This window comes from Dermacentor andersoni, chromosome 3, assembly GCF_023375885.2.
Source record: "Dermacentor andersoni chromosome 3, qqDerAnde1_hic_scaffold, whole genome shotgun sequence".
Lineage (NCBI taxonomy): Eukaryota > Metazoa > Arthropoda > Arachnida > Ixodida > Ixodidae > Dermacentor > Dermacentor andersoni.
In genome coordinates, this window is record NC_092816.1 from 61628688 (window position 1) to 61652339 (window position 23652).

The 23652-nt window shown below is 46.9% G+C and overlaps 1 protein-coding gene and 1 long non-coding RNA gene across 2 annotated transcripts in view; both read right to left on the reverse strand.

Annotated features, from left to right (window-relative positions):
• The window catches only part of LOC126547053 (uncharacterized), a 503539-nt gene that overhangs the window by 329571 nt on the left and 150316 nt on the right, over positions 1–23652 (reverse strand). The gene's annotated exons all lie outside the window — the stretch shown is intronic.
• LOC129380835 (uncharacterized) lies at positions 2044–11996 on the reverse strand. Its single transcript, XR_008609050.1, has 3 exons — positions 11740–11996; positions 10202–10288; positions 2044–2366 (listed from the first exon to the last, which is right to left on the reverse strand). It is a non-coding gene; the product is annotated as an uncharacterized lncRNA (long non-coding RNA).

A 23652-nucleotide genomic window follows, 5' to 3' on the forward strand; every position in this document is an offset into this window, starting at 1 on the left:
TAATAATAATAATAAACACGCTCCGATTTACCTGCGCACTACAATTCTGTGGCCCAGCTTTCGGGTTCCGGCCGCAAATACACGCGAAACTGAGGTTTCCCGACGCAATTAATCAATCCGCGCTTACTTTCACCTTTTCCGCGTCGTGCCGTGCGTTTAGTCGTTGTTTTTTATTTGTTTTTTTTTTCCTTCGCGATGGTTCTTTCGCTTTTACGACTCAGCGACCACAACCACCAGCACATAGAGGAGGAGGAAGAGGAGGTCTCGCGAACGCCAAGAGCGCGAAGTTGCTCTAATGATGCACCCGACCAGAGGCAGACTCGACTGGGAAAAAAAAAAAAGAAATCTTTCCGTACGCTTCTTTCTTGCCGCTACTTTTATTCAAGATCCACAAAGAACTCGGAGCGTGGGTGGCACTGGAAGACTCACGTGCTACAGCAAAAGCGACGGCGAGGCACGCGCTACAACATCGAACAAACGACACGAGCGCCCTCTTCCAAGTAATATATATACATATCCTCCCTCCCCCGCTTCTTGCTAGGAGGCAGCGCTTCACGCAAGGAATGGCGAATGATAAAAAAAAAAAGAGGAGAAAAGACCGGCATAATTTCTCCTCCCGCAGCAACAACTCCTGCCGTCGTTCCTACGCTGTCGTTTTCACCAGAACAGCTCATTAATTTCCGCTATCCTCGCTGCCGCCGCCGCCGCCGCCGCAGACACCAACGCATTCGCCGTCGCACCTGCGGTTGTTGCTCTTGCTACACTTGCCCCGACGCCTCCAGATTTTTGCCGAGTTGAACGTCGCGCTACAGAGGAACCCGTAAAAGAAAAGTTAAAAAAGAAAAGCACTACAACAAGAAAATAATAAGAACACGAATTTACTATGCTTTGGAGATACATGTGCGGTATATGCGGTATACGCGTTGTTATGAACGGCCAGCTGCAGTGCAAGTTTTGCCAACTAGTTGCGACCGCGGGCATCATCTTTTCCTGGAGCGCCGCCGCCAACCTCTAGCCACGGCGTGACTAAGTCGACTTTGTGTCGGGAACAATACGCGCGTCCTCCACTCTCCATCGCTTCAGCTAGGGTGCGTTTGACCAAGCAGGCTTTGTGCTGAAACCGCCACCGTCACGCTCTAGCCTCGTCGCCGTTGTGACTGAATGAGTTCGGCGGGCCAACTATTGTTACCGAACTCCCCAACGCGGACCTGATCTGCTATGGGTGGGGGTGTTGCCGCGGGAACGTCGTCGGACACCCCTTCCCACGCGCCGACCAAGACGCAAGACAAAGGCTACCCGGAGGCTCTGCGCGGGGCTCCGAGTTCTACGAAATTCGTGTGATGTCGGTTTCGGACCGAGAACCTGTGTGTGTGTGTGTGTGTGTGTGTGTGTGTGCGTGTGTGCAAAGCGTCCCGCGGAGAGGCGGCGTGTTTACGATGACTGGACGAACGTTTCCGCCACCTTGGAATCGGGGGAGGACCGAGTGTTTATAAACGGCTGTTGTGCGGATGCTCGAGACACTTTCCTTAAGCAGTCATGTTAGACTGAGACACTCTCTCAAGCAGTCGTGTTAGACTGACGTACTTTCTCTCGCAGTCATGCTAGACTGATGAACTGCATGTAAATACTGTAAATAAACCCTTATTCCTCGTTCTCGCCGAGAAGCAGCCCTTCCCTTCATCAACGTCCTCAGCGTGGATAAGTTGGACGACGGCATGGGCCAGCTACCTTCGAATTCATGCCGGACTCCAATCTTGACAACGGGTTACGAGCGATGGGATTGAACCCCCAATCATAACAGCGTACAGCGCGTGAGCGTCAGGTTTGTGAATTGAGAAAACTAAATACTTAGAACAAGTATAACTGTTAGGGCCGCGGCCGCATTTAGCGCCTCTCTGTAATCTCGTCGTGTTGTTCTGACGTGCGTGACGGCGCAACTTTGTTGCAGCCTTGTTGCAGCTATGGTGTATACATATATTGCTATATGTTTTATGCTGCAGCTGTATTTTGCATGTACCAGATATTGCAAGAGCCGAGGAGTAGCTGGCGCCGTATTTGTGCGCGAACGTCTCCTAATATAATGTCAATAAATGAAATGCGTTAGGTGCGTTCCAGGCGCGCGGCTTTGTCATTATTGTTTGTTGTTGTTATTGTGGCTCTCGTTGTTGTAAAGGACCAAAGTGGCATATACGTAGGCATGCATGAAACGACTTGCGTGCCTGTTGAATGACTTGAATGACTCTTCCAGATGATTTTCATTTGTTCATTTATTTTCACTTTTCACTTTTTCACTTTCATTTATTTAGATGTAGAGGCATGGCAAGCTAGGCTACGTTAAAGCCGGCTATCCTGGAATCGCCAATTCTCTGCGCAAGAAAAGGTAAAAAGAAAAAAGAAAATTTCAAGAAACACGTGATAAACTCACGAACACAAGCGAGCAAAGATTGTCAGGACTATAGTGCCGGTGTTAATGTCCATATATGGTCACATTATTTGTGTGCTTGTGAGTTGTATTTGTTTGCCTGGTGTGTGCGAGACTTCTCCCTTTGTTTATTTTTTGTCATTTTTGTTGTCCGAGATACTTTTTTTAGATAGCTGGCCATAAGAAGGTCTACCTTCGCAATTTTCTAAATTTATAATAAACAAATACATAGTAACAAGTCGTTTATCTTGACAGCGTTTGATAGCTTCGGCCCCGGAATGTCATGTTTTACCTTATTGTTACGACATTTATACATTTACTTATCTAAATGTTCGAGCATTTTAGATATCGCATTACAACGTCTACGCTCACTCTCTTTATTCAGCTCACAATGGGTATCTCAACAAGACTTCATGCTTCCGTCATGTAATCCCGCTGAACGAAATCGTCCCTCTATACTTATATCTAGATAAGCTAACGGTTTACTTCTTAATTCTTAAAGTGTCCTGGCACACATAATTGCTGTATACGGTATGACCATACGTATACGTATAATATACATACCACCCCTGCTCATAAATTTTACCCTCTTCCGGCATTTTATGCACACGTTTACATCTCCAAGAGGGTTCCTTTCTGTATTCTCGCGGCCTAGCAGCATAACGGAACGCCTTTCTACTGGCTCAACATTTTAGTTGAGCCCGCTTCACGTTTCCGCAATCAAGCTTTTCTTTCCTTTTTCTCTTCTTTCTTTCTTTCTTGGCCTTCTTTTCTAAACGCCCTTCGTTATTCAGATTCATTCTCTCTGAATCAAGAAGGAGAGGAGAAAAAAAGAAATAAGACGCTCTCTCCCTCCCCCAACTGCCTTTGTCTCATTTCCCCGAGCCCGCTCCAATTCTTCCGCCCCGTTGTCTTATTATAAAACCATTCCTCATGCTATCCGCGGGGCCCCGTTTGTTCCGGGGAGAAAAGAACGTGTACGCAACGCTTCCCTGCATGCCGCATGCTGACCGCTTTCGTGTTCGTTATTTCTGTTTCTCGGCTATCTTTCCGTTCAGGTTTTCTTTCATACTTTCATTCCTCACGCCCCCCCCCCCCCTTTCTTTAATTGAAATTGTAAGACGCGCTATGCTGTACTCAGTCTATTGCGTGCAACACTGTAGTGGGCATTTCAGGTGTTCCGGTCGATGATTACTGAATTATCACAGTATTCGAAATCTTGTCACCAAATATGTCACCGCATTCTCAACATTGTTAAGTGAAATATATATATATATATATATTTATATGTATGTATGTATGTATGTATGTATGTATGTATGTATGTATGTATGTATGTATGTATGTATGTATGTATGTATGTATGTATGTATGTATGTATGTATGTATGTATGTATGTATGTATGTATAAGCAAAGTGCGAATGGCAAGGCGGTTAGCCGGAAGAGGTACATCCGGTTTGCAAGCCTGCTTTGGGCAAGGGGTTAAGAAGAGACAGAAATGTCAAAAATTAAGGGGTGGGGTGGTGGGGAAGAGGTTGAAGCGAACACACAGAAAGGGGGGGGGGAACCCACACACATAAAAGGAAGTAGGTGGGAGTTTTAAGCCCAGACCACACGTACGCTTGTCGACGCGCGCAAAGCTCGCGCCCGCAACGCACACCCGCGCGCCTTGCGTTCGCCGCGCTTTGAGACGAATGGCGGCTTGGACCCACAATAGACGCGCGCAAGCAATGCGCCCACTTGGCTCACTCACAGCCGTTTTGACAGACATCGTTTCGTACTTCGTTACTGACAGTGCTTCAGAATGTTTAACTATCGATACACGCAAGTGTTTTATTCTTAGAGCCGGTAGAGCAGCGCAAAACGTAAAATAAAAGAAAAGAAAAGAGAAGCACTCTCTCGCTTTCACATAAGTATGCCTCACTGAGTGCTGCCTTCACGCCGTAGCTTCGTAACCGGGCGCGTAAAAACGCAAGGCCGTCGAGCTTCGATTCCTGTTTGGAACAAACGTCTGTGCTCCCGCCGCGCTTGGACGAAGTACGGCCTGTCCCGCACCAGCTGAGCATGCGTAGGCGCGCCGGCAAGCGTACGTGCGGTTTGGCCGTTAGGGTTGTTCGACCGGGTCGATTGAACAATGCCGAATTGTGGCTTGAGTGAAATGAGGATTGCGAAGTAGAACGTTTCGCTACAAGCGTTGACGCACAGTACGATCGCAGTGTATGCACTGCGTCACACGTAAGCATCGAAGTCCTCTCAGCACCATAACCCACTTAGGAAAAGTGAGTTACCGCGCGCTTAAGGCGTCTTGGTCGCTGCTGGTCACGCTACTGCACATCATATTTAACGTGCAAAGGGGTCACTGCGCTAAGACGTAGCATTCCGTACCGATGCGAGTAATCTGGTGCGGAAGCACGCTTCGGAAAAAAAAAAAGACACTCCTTCGCCTTTATTTTCTTTTTTTTTTATGAGATTGGACTAGCCGTTCAGTAGTAGCACGTATGCGACTTAGAAAAAGACACCCAGTCACACTTTTAGACGTTTATGAGCATGGCGATGCACGGAAGTTAAGCATGCCACCTGCAGCGACGCAACTGTTTACAGGGTGTCCCAGCTGACTTTAGCCAGACTTTAAAAATATGCAAATGCGACGCAGCTGGACAGAACGATGATTGTGTTGTTTGCCGTCGCTTGCAGATACTCAAATTATATTTTTCATTCTACCTAATTGCATCACTAGTGCTAATTAGCTATTCAACTTCTAAAATATTATAATTAGATAAAAGTTTCAGTGAAATAATTGTAGAGCGAGATGAAAAACTCCCGACACAGCTTTCTGTTGCTCAATGCATTCTACGTAAAGGGCTTTTCCGAGCGTGAAAGAAGCCCGCAAATGCACGAAAAATTGCCGCGCGACTGGCCGCTCGAGGTACTTTGCGTGCACTCGCGGGCATCATATATATATATATATATATATATATATATATATATATATATATATATATATATATATATATATATATATATATATATGCTGCTCTGCATGACTAATAGGTTCAGCCTTTATGTTAGGTTCGGCTCTTCGCACAGTAGATGTGGGTCTTGAATTCGCCTTCTGTATATTGAAGTTGCTGTCTTCACTTTTGTTGTTGTTGATGATGATGATTATGATGATAATGATAATGACTGGCTCTCTGGATAAGCTATTCAGAAGCACGTTAAATGCTAGGTTGGACGGAGAAGGCGCAATCGGAAAGAAAAGAAAATTACGAATTTTACACCGAATTTTATGGATATTTGCCACCATTGGCACACGCGGATCCTCAGAGCTGTATATGTGCTTTTACAAACAAAAACATATCAGTGCCACTCTCCCTTCCTCTATTCAGCATTTAGTATTTTCATCCCTTCTTTCCTAGCACAGTGAGTGGCCTAGATAATGACGATAAGGAAATGTTACGCAGCTTTTGGAAGTTTGCTGTCGTCGAACATGTCGAAGAACCCGGGGCATGCAATAAGATTTCACCGACGATGAATACTGCCTTCACGCACGATATAAGCGTTTCATGGTACTGCGTGGAATTAGGCACCGGGGCCGGCCAGACGAAAAACGCGAAACCCCCCCAAAAAAAAGAAAAAAACCGACAAAAAAGGCGCTGCGAGACTGTCTTAAGCTTCAGTTGGCGCGTTTATATTTGTGTCTCTTAGCTGCTGAGATCGCTTTTTGCTTCCGTTTCCTTTCTTTTCCATTCCATGCGCAAGTGGACCGCTAAAGCTTCACTTCACTTTTTGCACCCACAGTCATTAGCGCCCGCTTCGTCCTGTGCTTCACAATAATCGCTTTGTCCCTCACGTGCGCACACGAAATAAAAAGAAAGAAGAAAAGGATATTTAGAAATAACATGCGGAAAATTTCTCTTTTTATTTAACTCGAAAATGAATGTTAAAGTAATATTATTATTCTCTCCAATTGCCAACCGCAATTTGGAGAGATTTGCAGTACTGCGGGATGACCCTCTTTCTCGCAGGTTTCTATAGAATGGCCTTTTCTTTCTTTTTCTCCCCCCTTCGCACATTTGTTATTTTTCATCTGCAAACTATCAGCGTGACTACAGAAAACGCGCGTCATTAAGCACTTTGGCGTTTGCGTGAGCTCAATCGTTATACAAGGAAGATTTACGACCTCAAATTGGCCTCATTTCAAGACAACAAAGTTAGCGCGATTGACGATCTTGAGGAGCAATTTACCCGCACCTAATTTCGACAATTTTTGTCTCTTGTATTTTACTCTGGTACTACTAAACTTAAGATACTACGCACATTGTATTAGTTCACGCATAGTTGTAGTCGCTGCATTACAAGAAAGTGCGGCCGTTTCATCCTCAAAACCTGCTCCAAAGTACATTCAGTGCTCTTCAGTATAGCGCTGTCTTTTCTTTCTTTTTTTATTCTACGTGCTTCGCTCGTTGAATTATATTGATGCCAAAGTTTCACATATGTTTCAGATGTATTTGCACCTGCGATGTGTATATATTCCAATGTATTTCCCATGCTTGTAACGGCTAATCATAATCATCACAAAAAAAAAAGAAAGCTCGAAAACGTGACAACATAACCAGGAAAAAATGGTGGCTAAATTACGAATCAGAGACAAACAAAGCAAGACGTCGAGACAAGAAGAACTTGAGTAGCCGGTCACTGTCACTCGCTTCTCGAACTCGTCACATCGTTCAGGACCGTCACCTAATCGAACGTGGCCGCTTTGAGCCGCGGTTGACTCGTCACAGTGCACACAGTTCCCGCATAAACGAAGAAGCGAACACGTTCTCCAAAGCGGTCTTTCGGAGCGACCGGCGGACGGCGGCGTAACTCGCTTCGAGTTGGTGACACAGAGACAGTTTCTATGGAAGCAGCCAGCACACGTACTCATGATCATAAATCGCGGCGCCGAGAAACGCTCGCGATTCGCGTTAATTCAGACACGCAGGTGCGTGCGCTGACTCTCCCCCTCCCCTCCCTCCCTCCCCCCTCGCCGCCTACGCGTCGATGAGCACTACAACTCGCACCTCGCGAGTGTTTCGGATTACTATATGGCGACCACGGCTCCCGACACTAGACAGTTTTAGAATAGCGTTTGCCACCTTGCGTACGTTAAACGTAATCACCTTTACGAGACGTTATGGTGCGCGTCCTTCCAAGACTTTTAGTTTACCGTACGGGAATGCAAACGTAAGGAAGACGTTATAAAACAGGGCGCCGTCTGGTGCCTCATGCCAAACGTATTCAAGCCAAGACAATCGAGCATCCTGTTATTGCTATGCCGGCGCGTCTCGTTAGGCCTACGGGCGCCGGAATCGCCGAACGATCTCAGAAAATGGACGCGCGATGCGCTCATAACTGACGTTTCAGGTGAGTTTATAGAAAGCGAGAGCTCATTTCAATAGTTACTGGCCATCAAAGCGAGTCAGAGCGCAGCCATCACGAGAATTCAAGCTGAAGCGGGAGCCGTGGGGTGCCGCCATGTTCGACAACGCCATTTCTTAGCGTACGTTAAACATTCGAATGTTAAACTCGCCAAATAACGTACGTTATCATAGCGCACGTAAACCGCACGAACCCAATAACGCTCAGAGCATGCGCAGTGATGACAACGCTATTTCGTTAAGTACGTAATGCGTTTACGCTTGGTTGCAAACGCTAAACTAAAACTGTCTACTGCTGCCTGGGTTAACGCGGTCGCGTCGCGGCCACATAAACTGACTGCGCACGCGTGCGTATACGGCGTGCGTATGGCTGGAAGTCCTGGAGAAAGCGACAGGCGCAACTGAGACAAATCGCGCCTTGCCTCGTGAGGCTTACGTTGAAAATGAATGGAAATGGGGGGGGGGGGGGGGGGGGGGGGTAGGGGGCTAGGTTAAGCCTGCGTTAAGCGCTCACTCGCTTTTGAGGCGCGTGTGGAAACGACGTGGAAGCCTCTTGCGACGAAGTATAATATTGTCTGTAGGCCTGGATTCACGACGCCCTTACAGTATACATACAAAATAATGTTTCGAAGAAGTAAAGAGCTGGCCGGTCGCACCGATGGACGAACGCTATAGGATAACGCTTTAACGACTTAATGCTGTTTAAGTCTATTGACAGTGTTCCCGACTGTATATTGACCTCCAAAAAAGGCTGTCTTTCGCTCTCAAACTGGAGCACTCACAATAAGCTACTCCTTCCAAAACTATGCTATTAAGTTATACGCGAAAAACTCGCCGTGTTAAATTTTCGTACACATCTTCGTGATGCTCCATTGCCCAAAGTCGATGAAATGAAAGATTTTGATGTGTACTTCGACAAAATTCTATGCTTCTCTTCACATGCTAAATGTGTGAAACAACGTGCCCTTTGCGCTCTTGGTATTGTTTGTCGTACATCGCATGACTCCCCTGCTGCCTTTCTGAAATTGTACTCTACTGTGTGCCCTCCACTACCAGAGTGCGCATCCGTAGTCTGGGGCGGAACGTGCAAACCTAATTCTTACTTGAAGGATCTGGTCCAGAATAAATTAATATGTATTTTCAAGAACCGATTTTGTCGTTCTCGCGACCATTGCCCAATCTATTCAAGTATACGTAAACTCGGAGCTCTAAAATCAAGACGTATCAAATCAGACCTTGTGTTCCTCTATAATGTGGTCCATGGCCTTATACATTGCCTAAAGCTCCTTGATCACGTACAATTTCGCGTGCCGCGAAAGTATACTAGGCAGCATTCCGCGTTTCCTGCGCGGCCTCGATGCCGTAGTCGCTGTATGTGGCTCGACTCCAAAAAAACGTTAATAAGTATTCTGCCTGTACTGACATATTTCAGAGTTCATTCCCTGTGTTCTGTACGCGTGTAGATAATCATGTTGTATGATTATTTCCCCTTTGGGCCAGCCTCATTGTTCTCCTTTACCTCGTTTGTTTTTCTACCTCACATTGCTTTGCCTACCACATTTGTCTTCTTTGTACATTGTCTTCTGTATTACTATTTAAGTGTACCTCTACGAAGGCTGCATGTCTGTTCCTGAGCAAGGCAATAAACAATTGATTGATTGATTGATTGATTGATTGATTGATTGATTGATTGAAACGTGAATGCATGCATGTCTTGGTGCGAAAAACAGCAAAAAGTTATTAGAACCCCCCCCCCCCCCCCACACACACACAGACACACTATTTCACAAATAACGGAGGCGCTCTGCTGATTCGTAACGCATTAATCGTTCACAAGAGACTCGCGTTTCACGCATCCGGCGCGAATTGCCGTCAAATCGTGCCAAGGGCTTCAGCAGCCGCCGATGCACGCTCCATCTGCGTCGCCAAGGCAGTCTTTCAGCGTCGCGGCCCCTCCGCGGCTCCCCCTCCTTCCACTTCCCCCCCCCCCCCCCCCCCCCACTTCCCGAACCGCTAAAACAACGCGGAAGCCACTTCGGACATGACATATGGCCAGTGCGGCCTGACCGTCGCGTCCCTAATTGGGGGTCTCGGCGCCGAGACTGTGACCGCTCCATTTGTTACACGAGCGATGCAGTGCTGAGCGGGAAAGCATGCGCGTGCGTGCGTGGGGGCATCACCATGCCCCCGACGCCAGACCTCGCGCAGGCAGTAAGAAGGAAATGCTGTTGCGCCTGTTCGTTGATTCAGCATTTTCACGACATGATCGCGATACAACTGTCAACGTGAAGTTGAGGCTGTACGACGTATTTTATTGACTCTTTCGCAACATTTAAACAACACGCAAAATAAACTTACCGATACGAAAATTTCTTCATGCAAGGTAGCGTTAAGTGCGTCCCTGTCTGCGTTACCAAATCAAATCCGTATGAGGTAGGAACATATCTGCAGAAATAACATGTAATAGCCAATAGCATCTCGAGATAAAAGTCGACTACAGTCAACAAAATTTCAATAGACCTACGACTGAATTTCTACAACGAGTTTGCAAGGGCTTAAAATGTACGTATAACGTCATTTCGTACGTAAAATAGAAAAAGAACGAAGCACGATACCAAACAGTTAAATAGGCCCGGTTAGTTAAAGCCAAGTACTGCTTCAACTGGATCAAGCCCTGTTTTGAATGTTTCATTTCAACAGCGAAACAGTAGGTTGTCATTATCTGCGTTGTTGAAGACGGCTAATAAAAGTGTTGTGCACGCTTTAAATGACACGCCGATAGCAGACCAGTGCGATACGCCGCCTTTACATATTTAGAAGCATTTTGTGAATGGTATTTTTCTTGTGTTCTCATAAAAATAATGAAAATAAAATAGTAGCCGCCGTCCGTTCAATTTCAGAAGTTATTTGTGGCTTCTAAACAGTGCGACGAATACAGTCATTCTCATAAATAGTTGAGCCTAGAAATGTTCTGGCTGAAAGTGTTCGTAACAGAAAGATTGGTTGAATGTAAAGTGAGTTTCCAACGTTAAGAACGAGTGAAGAAATATCGAAACAGTTTATATGCAGCTACAACGATTTTACTGCATTTGGGAATGGCAATGCGTACGTACATTCGGCTAAAGCTATACGCAGAAAGAAAGCGGCAGCACAAGCTTCGGAGTTTGCTACTAAAAAAAAAGGTAACTAAAGTCTACAGAAAAGGCGTTTTGCGAGCAAAAGGCAAACGAATAGGCATTCCAATAGAGACAACAAAGAAAAATACTGGGTTTCGCCGCTTAAAGTACTTGTTCAGGAGAAATGCATTTGTATCTTACTTTACGGCAATGTTATATGGGCCTCGAGATTGACACCCACCTGTGACGTTAAGCCCAGAATAAACGCTCGCTCGCTCGCTCACTCACTCGCTCGCTCACTCACTCACTCACTCACTCACTCACTCACTCACTCACTCACTCACTCACTCACTCACTCACTCACTCACTCACTCACTCACTCACTCACTCACTCACTCACTCACTCACTCACTCACTCACTCACTCACTCACTCACTCACTCACTCACTCACTCACTCACTCACTCACTCACTCACTCACTCACTCACTCCTAATAGCGTCCAATCCTTGCCTATTTGTGAACACAGCTCGCTCACTCTCTGTAAGCGTTAGACCACCCATCAGAAACTATACCCAAGGCGAGTCAAACTAAAGATATTCACCTAACGCTGAAGTATTATTATCCACTGAAATTTATCCGTCTCATTCACTAATGCTTTGTTACCCACCTGTAAGAAAGCGTTGCAAATTTTACAAATGTCATAAAATAAAGTAAGAAGCGGCAGCCGAACAACAACAACAACAAAATGAAAAGCTATTACAGAAACACCGACAACTAACCCCGCTTAGCGCGCCGCTTCCAGACCCAAACGCTTCTTCTTAGAGGCTTCCAGAACGGCAACTCGAACAGCGCATTCATCTCGATTTGCACCGGCATCGTCCCAGAAAACAACAGCAGTATCCCGACAAACAACCCGATATGCTATGCGCCTGTCGCCTTACAAATTTACTTTCCTGCATCTCGCCTTTTTGCATTCCTTGTGGTTGGAGGCGGGCGGAGGCGCTCCGGCGAAGAGTCTGGCCGCCTCCTTACTCGAGTCTCTGTTCGCTCATAAAAGTGCGTTTGTGCAGCTAGCTCTTCTTTCGCAAGAGGTATTCCCTTGTGTTTCAGCTCTGCTATGGCATATGCTATTCGTAAGCGAGATGGAATGAAATCGTGATCTCTTTTACTTCTTTGCTATAGTTGTCTGTTAGCAGCGAAGGATAGAACTTTCGGCTATTAAAGGGTACGCTATCACAAAACATCTTAGGCACGAAAGAAAGAATAAGCTAAAAGATAAACAGAATGTAAAAGAAGAGGAAAGAAAGCGACTGAGCACTAAATATATAATATGCTGAGCAAATAAAATTGAAAGTAATTGTAATAACAACAACAAATGCCATGAATAGGCAAACAAAATGCGAGCACATTACCTACAAACGATATGATGACCTTAAATGTCGTCAACAATAGGGCAACTTAAAAGTATAAAGCAACAATATAAAAATTTTCTTTTCTGCGTTTTTAATGCGTAGCGTTTGTCTGATTTCATCGTACGCTTGCTACGCAACGTAACGCAACGCAACTATTTCACTCAAAAAGCTTTGTGTAGCGTGTAAGGCCATCGGAAGGGCACACATATCCACCTTTGACGAAATACGGCATCTCTCCATTGTCGCACGAGAGCCGACTACTCTACGTACACTCCTCTACGTACGCTCTACTTTGTTGGTGTGTTCGCGGCTTCACTCACGACGATGGCTACCGCATTCTACATAGCATTCTAAGTCACCTCGGGCTATTTTGGGGTGAATGTCACCCCTTCTTGCGGTATAGTACTATGCAGCATATTGTGTAAACTAACATAAACCTATCTTTCAGTACCCCGTCACTGAAACAAATTTCGGACACCAGAAAACAAAGCAGGCTTCTTATTTTCGTCACAAAAGAAGAAGATGAAGGAGAAGACGAATATAATTATGATGACTTTGATAAACCTAGAGGGAGAGAGAGAAAGAGAAGTGGGAATGAGAACCGTAAGAACGGCCGAGACGTTCAGGCCTTCGCGTCTATTCCATTTTCCCCTATTTTTCAGGTCTCTCTGCTTCGGCCGATTCTCACACCGCACTTTGTTTCGTTCAGCCCCTCCCCCCTCCCCCCCCCCCAACACACACACGACCGACGCGCAAAGAATCTCGGTGCAGCAGCGCATACACCCTATAAGCTCGCACACGGGGCGGGCATCGTGGCTGTTCAGAAGTTACGATCCGAGTCATCGCTGCCGTCGCGGCCGAAGCAGGCGCGCGCGTGCGGGCAGGGTGGAGAGAGAGATGGAGAGAGAGAGGGGTTTTATAAACATTTGGATAATGTGGGCCAGATATATCACCGTGTCGCCGCCAGCTGCGTTTTGAGGCGCGGAGAGACGACGTCGACGACGGAGGCCGCGCTTTTCGCGCCGGCCCCCTTCGCCACTGCACCCGACGACCAAACCGTAGGACCGTCAACGACGGTGTATAGTATATAGCACATACGCATACTTTCGCTTCCGAAAGCGCCGTCGCCCGCTCTCGGGCGCTCGGTCCCGTGTAAATGATGTATGCCCGCTGAGCTTCCGCAGCGGCGCCCGGGTAATTAATACGCAAAAACGAATGGCCCTTTTGTCCCGTTTTAGCTCTGTCATTCGTTCATTCTGTTTGCGCCGCTTAGTTTTTCGTCTTCTCCCGCATTCTTTGTTTCTTTTCTTCTATCGCGCGAATAGAAAGGCAAGGAAGCCAAATATATAGCCGCTTTCGTCGCCAGGTCCGCTCCACGCCAATCCATCTTGCTTTTGTTCTGTGCATGTATATTTCGTTTTTTTTTTTTAATCCACCCGAGACGTAAATATATGCACGGAGGCTCTTCTCTCTTCTCTTCCCTTTCTTTCTTTACTCGGCTTTGAATGTGCCGCTCGGTGCGATAGGTGCGCGTGTGCGTGTCGCGGCATCTTAATAGAAACAGACACACCTCCGGAGACAGAGATTTATTTCGAGACCTACCGAGAAAGAAAAAAAAAGAAAGGATCGAGGAGGCCGATTTCCCCCTACGAGAGGATGCCGGCCGTATTTGAGAACTCACCGGCTGTAGGAATGCACATATGATGCGCCAACGCAGAGAAGAAAGAAGCTTTCTTCTCGGCGGACGAAAGACTGACGACGGACAGAGGTATAAGGGGGGGAGGGGGGGAGCAAGGGTGACAAATAAGCCGACGATGAGCGCACGATATTTTGAAAGCTTTTCGTAAACCATCGTTCTCTTTTTTAATTTATTGCAAGAGCACACAGGTGGTCGAGAAAATTAAAAAACTCCACCGTTGTAGCCGTTTGGTTTTCCGCGTGTGACAATAAATCTTTTTTTGTTGATGTTGTTGTTAAAACACGCGGCGGTTGTTTGTGGTGCTCGATACTATATTTTCTGTTTATTGGTTGCTTTGAAAGAATTCGAGAACATGGACATTATTGCGTCTCTTTCACAAAATAGTGGTTTTTAAATACCAAAAGAACATTTTTCCTGGGCAAGCTGGTGCTTGGGCTTGCTGTACGTTCTTGTTTTGGCGCGTGGTTTTGGTACGTGAAAAAAGAAAAAGGAGAGAGAAGGCCGCTCCGGTGTCTCTCCTCTGTCCTTTTTTTCACGTACTAAACCATGCGCCAAAACCAGGAAAGCACAGCGAGTGTTTTAAATATGTGCCCCGTGTGTTGCATTGAAGAAAACAAACACTGAATTTGTTTTCTCACAAATACAGACGTTGATAAACTAGATGTGCCGTTTCAACGTTTGTTTACCGGGAGCGCCATAAAGGCTTCGACTGACATTTTCAAACAAGCCTGAAATGCAAACAAACTCACTTGAAGCTTGCGCGTTTTTTGAATTCCCCTTCTCCGTGTGCTTGTTTTAGCATGGGGGCAGATAACACTCTGCAGCCTCGGTTTTCTGGATTGCCGGAAATGCTGGTACGCTGATTTGGAGCAGGAAATGCTTATATGTTTAAAAGCAGCTTGAAAGGCGTCGTCTGTCGAGCTTTTGCAAAGCCCACAAGGTGTCGACGAATTCCCCGATACACTCGACGTCGCATAGTCTCACAGAATCTCGCTGGATGGTCTCCCAATTGCCGGTCTGGTCAATCTCTCAATACCTTGCTAAAACTAGTGCACCCCCAATTATCAGGCAACAGTCTAGGGAAAAAAAAAGAAAAGCCGCAATCGACCCTCGTCCCCTTCGATTACAAAGCCCAGTGCTGCGCCCAACACACCAGGTGGACCGAGAGGCGCAAATCCGTGAGCGCCAGCATGAGCAGGACAACTGCCACTGCTGCTCCTTGAAAAAAAAAAAAAAAAAAAAGTTCAACGCAAGTCGCAAGCTCAAGCAGCGCATTCCGTAGTATAATGCTTAAGGCCGAGACTACGACGAGCGTAAAACAGGAATACACCCAAAGCACAACAAAAATACCGCTGGTCGCAATTCACCAATTTCTTCGTTTGTAAGAACTCCTCGCCAATTGGGCGATCGCCTTGAGTAGTGACACGTTTGCTGTCACTACTGGTCGGCATCTGTTCTTACGAGTTATGTACTCTGGCGTAAAAAAAAAAAAATTGCTTCGTGGATACGGGCCTAGTACTCTCATGTCTAGGCCACAACGACTGTCATGGTCTCCGTTTAGGCATCACGCGTGGAACGAGAGCATTAGCAGCGACGACTATTTCAAGCAAATGCTAATATCGCGCCACGCACGAACAGGCACGATGCAGGAGAAAGTGAACGAGAGGCGCACGTTGATGGCTTGACTAAGACCTTTACAAACAACGTGTATATTCCGAATAAGGCGTTCGCTGACGGTCCTTCTCTCTCATTCACTCTCTATGCAAGGCCTGAATGCTCGCCTTGAAGTGTTCACGGAAGACACATCACCGACGTATACATTCATTCGAAGTTGGCAGGTTACATCTACACACTACATTCTCGTTATGTTTCCATAGCGAGCTCTAGATTCAATCTGCGTTCATGCCTTGGAGCGTTCAAAATTGCCGAAATAATATTGCGATCGGTGGATTCGCGCTACGGCGAACTAAACATGTGTTTACAGCGTACCTGTCTAGAACGGAGGAGGTCGCGCTCTCGGCGATAATGGCGAGAGATGACAAACAAAAGAGAAAAGAAAGAAAAGCACGCCAAGCCTACGCATTCATCGCACGAGTTTTCTTTCCTCAACTAAATATGACCTCGTCACGAAACAGAGAAAGAGAGAAACAAAAAAATATCAGAAAAGAAATCTACCATCGAATGACAGCGCGCTACAGCTACAACTGCCGGAGCTGCAATTGTACACGAGTTATATGCGAATCTCGGCTCGGAGAAGGTGGGAAGCGTCCGGGCGGCCATAAAGTAAGGGGTTGCAGGGGTATAAGGTAAAGATGGGGGGCGCAAACGAAGGTAGGGGGTGAGGAGGGTTGCGAAGGGGTCAACTCCATTGTCCTCAACGAGGCCCCCTCTTGGCATCAATGGAAGTGCATATTACGTATACGTGCCTCGTATGCCCTCGCGGCCTTACATGCGTCCTTCCCCTTCTTGCATTTCTTTCCGCCAAGCCGCGCGTTCCTGGTCTGGTTCACGTTATGCAACGAGTCTTGGGGTACTCATGCGCGGTAGGGCGTGAGGCAAAGCCTCTCACCTACTCCCTACTCCCTCCTCCCCCCTCCCCCCTTCTTCTCATTTCCCCTCGCACTGGCCACCGCCACCGTCGCCGTTCCTGGTTCTGATTGATGCTCTTTCCTCTTGTTTCTTGTGTTCACACGCTTTCTTTCTTCCTCTCTTTCTTTCTTTCCTTCTTTCTTTTACGCACTGCTCCACATCTGACATTATTCCCACCCGACAACCCCCCTCGTCCGCCTTCCTGTTCCTCTTTCGTGTCCGCACATCTATCGCCATCTCAACAGCCTGAGTCGGTACCGAAGAACCGTATTTGCCAGAGGAAAAAGAAGCAAAAAAACACAACCACACAGGCACAGACAGAGAGAGAGAGGGAGAGAAATACCAGACAGAAAAGAAGGTCTCTGGCGTATCTGCGGGGGCAGAGAAACGGGCAGATAAGGGGAGCCCAGCGGAGAGGAAAACGTGGCACACGCAGAGACGAACTGCCCCAGGAACCTCGAGAGAAGACTCCGTGCCGCAGCTTCAGCGAAGCCAGCCTCGGCGCCGAGTATACAGAAAGAAGTAGACGCAAGTATCGTGTTTAGTCGGCGCAGTGCAGCGTAGAGAATGGCCTGGGACGCGCGCGCACTCGCCTTTCGCCTCCCCCCCCCCCCTTCCCCCGCCAACGACGCATCACTGGAGTTACGCGAGAGAAAAAAAAATTACAAGAAAGGAGGGGCGAAATCACCGCCGATGGTGCCGTATAGGCGGCAAATATACGCTCCTCCCGCGCCCACTCCCGCCTCAGCCGACTCCATGGGATAAGAGAATGTTCGGGCCGTAGACTGGACATTACTATACCTGTCTGCCGCCTCCCACTACTTCTTGCTCTCTGTTACTTCCTTCGATCCGTACACTCTACTTGTGCTTCGCGTTTCCTGCTGGACACTCGGGGAGTAGGTGCATGCTCCAAGCTCTACCGATAATGTGGCCCTCTAACCCCCCCCCCCCCCGCTAACTTTCTGCGTCTGTTTTTTCTCGCTCTGTGAACTTCCTGTCCTGGGGGCGACGCCGTTAGTTCGCGTGTGTATATGAGTTCATTGTCAGTTCGTCTTCGTTTTTCGCCTGGAAGAGATATTTGTTAGTCGTTTTCTCTCTCTCTCTCTCTCTCTCGTTTATAGGGATAAAACCAAGAGGCGAAGGAAACAACAGGAAATGATTGCTTCTGTGTTGACGAGCACTGACAAGCTTATTTTTCGCGCTTTCGAATCGCAAAGAATATTTGGGATCACCGCGATCAACTAACTACGAGACGAATGTTTAAAAAATGTGGAGAGTATAGTGATCCGATTTGAGCGGCGAAATCTTACAGAACTATGCTTCGACGCGAGGATGACGCACGCTTGTAATTTAACATAGCCGACGGTCGTTTTTGCAGACGTGTGAAGCGCTGATACGGGGACAACTTGCCTTCGAGCGCTCGATTTCGACTCTTGGAAGAAGATGGTCTGTTGCCGCGTGACACGTAAGGTGCAGTTTGCTGTGCCCTTGAATCATTACAGGGCGAAAACGTGAATGCCTACTCAGAGAGAGGATTTCGGTCCCCAAGCCCTATACAAGCCAACTAATCAGAACACTTCCAGGATTTTGACTGTCACCCACCTGTTAATCTTATGATACCGGCTCCTTGGCACAGCTATAGCTCCTAGGAGAGGGCCTACATGTAGTGTTAGGTGGCGTTACCTTCCTGCCGGGCTGGAGCCCGGACGGCGGTGTGATCTTCCTCGGTTCACTCCGCAAGTTATCCACCCTACAGCTATACGGTGTTGCTGTTTGGTGCGTTTGTAGGCTTCACGTTCCGGAGCATCACGTGCTTTCTAAGGAAGCTCGAAAGCATTTCTCGTCGGCATAGGCTGTTTATGCTTTCCCTCCGCTATCCCTACTCTTCTATTACTGAAATCATCTGGAAGAGTGGCGCAGGTGTTTCTCCATCGGTCATGAGCAAACATGCTGCGTCCATATCTCCCTCTTTTCTTTCTTGTTCTTTTTCTTTATCTTTTTTTTGAGGATCTTGTAAAAGTGATCGCCTCAACTGTTCAAGCAAACGCATCAGCAGTGGAAAAAGAAAGAAGGGAGGGAGGGGGTATTCAACGATTGCATAGCGCGCATCGTGACACAGTGAGGATCGGCAAGTACACCACCAAAGACCGAAACAGCAATGCATGATAAAGAATTAAGAGAATTAGGTAGGCCAATTGTTTGCTGGCTTGATGGAACATAGTCAATAACAGCGCGTGTTGAGGACTGGACACAGAAAGAATCTAGTGTGAATCTAATGTGATCCTCTGCGCATTCTTTCTGTGTCCCGTCCTCAAAACGCGCCATTACAACCATGTTCCGTCGTGATGAAGATGCATGTCGTACACATCCCTTTCAGTTGCAAAAAAAATTCCTGCGCGAACGTTATGTGAACGTTGCTTCAACTGTGCCGCAAAATACTCCCGATATGTAACGTGCCCTCAGTCCTCACTTTTCTTTGCGCTATATAGAATACAAGTACATAAGGGAAGCACATGAAAGAATAAAGGGCTGTCCGTTTTCGCACCAGAAATGATCAAACGCTGCATGTTCGCGTAACTACGTGTACTAGCCGTATAGCTACGCCAAGGAACCACGCCTTAGACCTTCCATCACCGTTTTGTCACCACTGCTGTACTTTCTTTCTTTTTTTTAATATATTTTTACATTGCATCCACTCTAGCATGTCAAATCCGAGTTCTTATACCAACCAATACTTCAACACCCATCTATTCTCCTGCACGCGTCTTGTTGCCTCGGGAATCCCTACACAGCACTCAACAACAGCAGCTAAGTACAACCAAATGTAGCGAATAGGTGTACGAGACGCACCTCTGTGATGCTCCCGCTTTCTGCTCCTTGGTTTCGCTTGCGCTCTCTCTCTCTCTCTCTCTCTCTCTCATTTGTTCTTTTGAATAGCGAGCTCGTAAGACTACTTCGTGCACCACAAAGTCTATCAGCACAAAATATAAAGGGTTACTTAGGAGTTCATGTGGTGTGTACGTTCACTCAAGCGGGCTGTTTGCATTTATCGATGCTAAGTGGCTATTCTGCGCATGCGTCGTAACCTGTATTCGTCGACTAAAGGACACATATCACTCACAACCCTTCAGTATATGTTGCAGCGCCTGTATACATAGATTTACTAATTGTTTGTACGGCGTAGGGTACGCTTGGACGTACACTGCACACTAAATTTGGCGGCGGTTCTCCAGGTACGACTTGCGTACACTGGAGGGAACTCGTATAACTTGCCCAAGTGATATGGCGCGCATAGCCACGTTCTCGCCTTCAAAGAATAAAAAAGAAAAAAGAGTACAAAAGACTGGCAGCCTCGCATAAACACCTACATACGCTGTAAAAAAAAATAAATAAATGCAAACAAAAAAATCCAGGCCGCCATCACACGATTCCCAAGCAACGTACAGCCTCCATGTTGTCCAGTGCGCGTTATCGTATCGCGCAGCTAGTGAAAGCGGGACACAACGGCTTGCACTTTGGAAGGAAGCCAAATACATTTAATTTAACGTCGTTATCTCCGATGATATAACTCAGTCACGTTTTCAACGCATGGGCAGGCGTTGCAGCGAAACGAGAAATAACTGCACCTTCCGAAACGTGAATATACGAGCGCGACCTACTCGATGAGCGACGTGTCCTTTCAGTTTCTTTCTTTTCTTTTTTTTCCCCCGAAAAACCGCGCCGCAGCTGCGTTTGCTTCTGACGTTGTCAAACCTCCCACGGCGCAGTGACAACACACGAAAGGCAAATTCGCAAAGGACGGACATCCAGAGAAACAATAGACGATTGTTTTATACCCGCGTTGGCAGTGCTTTATGCTTGCTTGCGTGGCTCTTTGTACTGTCCTTCCCGCGGCCTAAATGTCGCGTATTCAGGAAGCGTATAGCGCGCTCGCTATGAGAATGACAGCAGGTGGCCTTGTATTTGGGACCAGTAAAGTGGCATGAACGCCCGGCAGTCGTTGCTGTATAGCTTATCTGATGAAAGGGACACACACACAAAAAAAGAAAATTACCATCAGAGCCAAATACCAAATAAAATTGAGCATAAAGGTCGTCGATTACAGCAGTATGCATAGAAGCACCTTAACGAAAAAGGCCCGAAATCTCACTAACTTCTAAAAAGGGCCTTTGACCTATCCTAGAAGGCCAGAACAACCGTTGCACTCCGCTTTAAACCTACATTGGTTTCGCATAACCAGTAGGTTGTGCCACTCGCACGCTTTGTTTACTATTTATGCCCTTCGATTTCTATGCCTTAGACTAGCTCTGAAATGTGACAGCGTGCTTTTTACCAGTTACATCTTTTTCTCAACACACACAGCCACAGTGCACAGGTTCGTTGATATATGCTATGCAATGCTATGTTATGCTATGCCACGTTATACTATGATGTTACGCTATGCTACGCTACGGCATACTATAGTGCTATCCTATGATGTTATGCTTTGTTCTACTTTGCTTTGCTCTGCTCTCCTTTGTTTTGCCTTGCTTGCTTGCTTTGTTAACGATATTCTCGAGATCTCAAGGAGGAGACGCCTTGTCGACGCCAACAGAAGCAGAGACCTTCCGCGCGTCAAACCTATACTACCTATACCTATTTCTGACATCCAAATACAAGAGCTCACCAATATAATGCGCCATCTCCTTTCTAGAAGCCGGTGCACGGAAAGAACCGACCAACGAAAGGTCCCGTCTCATTGTTATCGAAAGGCAGGTTGCGTATCCGCGCCGCGCGGGGGGGTTTATCTATAACCAAAAGGGGGCAGCGCCGTGACGTTTGCTTTAGCGTCTCGGAACGAATCGGGCATGGGAAGACGGGAAAAAGAAAGGAGAAAGAGAGCGAGAAAGAAACAGATATAGGCGACACACACACACGCTTGTGTGTACACGAAATTCTAGTGGCAAAGGCATCCATCCTCTATTTCAGCGTGAGAGACGTTCCCGTCTCACGCCGCGGAGCCTGGTGCAGGCGCCCCTGACGAAGGTCCAGAGACAAGCGTGCGCCAAGGCTTCGTCTCCTCATCCGTTGTGCCTGCTCGCCGACGGTGGCTGATGTGCTCTGATTCTTCCGAAGATTACCGTTTCTCGGCGGCCTCTCCGACGATTCTATTTCTCATCCTTCCTTTTTCCATCTTTTTCTTTTTCTTTTCTGTTGTCCCTTCGTCCTTTCTTTTTTCCTTGCGGAAACAGACACGCTTCTTCTGTGGGAGCGCATCCTTTTAGCCTATACCTTGTTTGTTCATCTCACCATTGTTTTGTTTGTTTTTTTCGTTCGTCGCAGAGCGACTGCCATGCGGGTAAAGAAGGCCTCCGTAGGATCCCACGAATGTGCCCGCCTTTGGGCACACATTCAGAGGCGTGTCGCAAGGCACAAAGGTATACGGCGACGGGCTGCCTGCCGGTAGGCCTCTTTCTGGGGGCCATGCAGACCGGTCATTGTTAATCCACAAAGAAACAGGAGGCTCAGAGCGAATTCAAATCTATACGAGATCTACCGTACACGGCCGCAAGGACCACACACACACACACACACACACACACACACACACATATATATATATATATATATATATATATATATATATATATATATATATATATATATATATATATATATATATATATATATATATATATATATATATATATATATATATATATATATATATATATATATCGGAGGATTGTGTGAGCGCAGCCACACATGTGCGCGTATCCAATACGGGTAATCAGGCTTCGCTCTCCTTTAACCATACAGAACCAGGCGAGTGCATGGGAGATGGAGGAGTTACGCGTTATGTGAATGGAACTGAGCATTTCTGAAACCTGAGCATGGATAACATCGCCAAAGACATTTTTTTCCTCGTTCTCGTTTCGTTTGTTCGTCTCTGCGTTTATGTGTGATCGCATAAAGGCGTACAGTTCCAGGCATAGCGTTATCTCGTGTTTCCATAGAGGACGGAGGTACTGCGTACCGACAAAGGAGGGAACGGCGAACAAAGTCAAGAAAGCACAAGAGCATGTTGCTGTTACACCAAGGTAAACCTTGGCCGATTCCTTCTCGTGCGTATAAGCGGGCGTATAATTTGTGTCCGGAACCAACGGATACTGTTTAGTGAAAGAAAGGCTCGGATATTATGGAATGGCCAATCGGCAGTGGCCGCGGTGCTGCGGCTGTATATATAGACAAAACGAGGAGTGGCTGCTGCGCTTAACAAAGGCCAATAAGATGCAAATCCCGCCCAGGCTCACCCTGCCTGGACTCATCAGCGAGTATAGTAGTCTCTGTAGGACTCGAAGATGCAGCAAATGTAATCGAACGCCGTCTAAATTGTTGCATAGTCAATCGCACGAGGGACCGGCATTGCGTTGGTCGCCAAACTAATATGGCGACTTCAAATGCCTTCGAGGGCTGGGCCGGCTTCAACGATATCGTCATCGCCTGTTCCTTCGCTGTGCTTTGACACAGCTGAGCAGCAAATTTGAGAGTTCTCGCGTTTTTTTAAACACCGACTTGAATCTATAGGCGCTACGGACGTACGCTGAACCTTCAGAAGACACTTTGGCCTTAAACTCGGCAGACCAATCAGCCTTTAAAAAAACAAAAAAAGTGACTCACCACCCCGTCGCTGCAAAAGTAGATGTCCAGCGAAGCTACTGCAAAACCACCACTACAACTTATGCAATGTTTATGCAATGCTTAATTTAAGGTTCGGATGATTGTTTTGAACTTGTTCTTTTGCTGTTTTGTGTGTCGTATGGGTAATGTCAATGAATGTATGCACTGTTCGCTTCGCTTTGCTGAGCGCTTGTACCATCTGCATTACGGGGTGTATGGTCTTGAGGGGGGCATGAGTCGTTTCTGATGATGATAAGTCCTCTTGACGGATGGAGACGAAAAAATGCCGACCATCGTGAGGCTAACAGTTTCGCTGTAAACATTGAACAGGC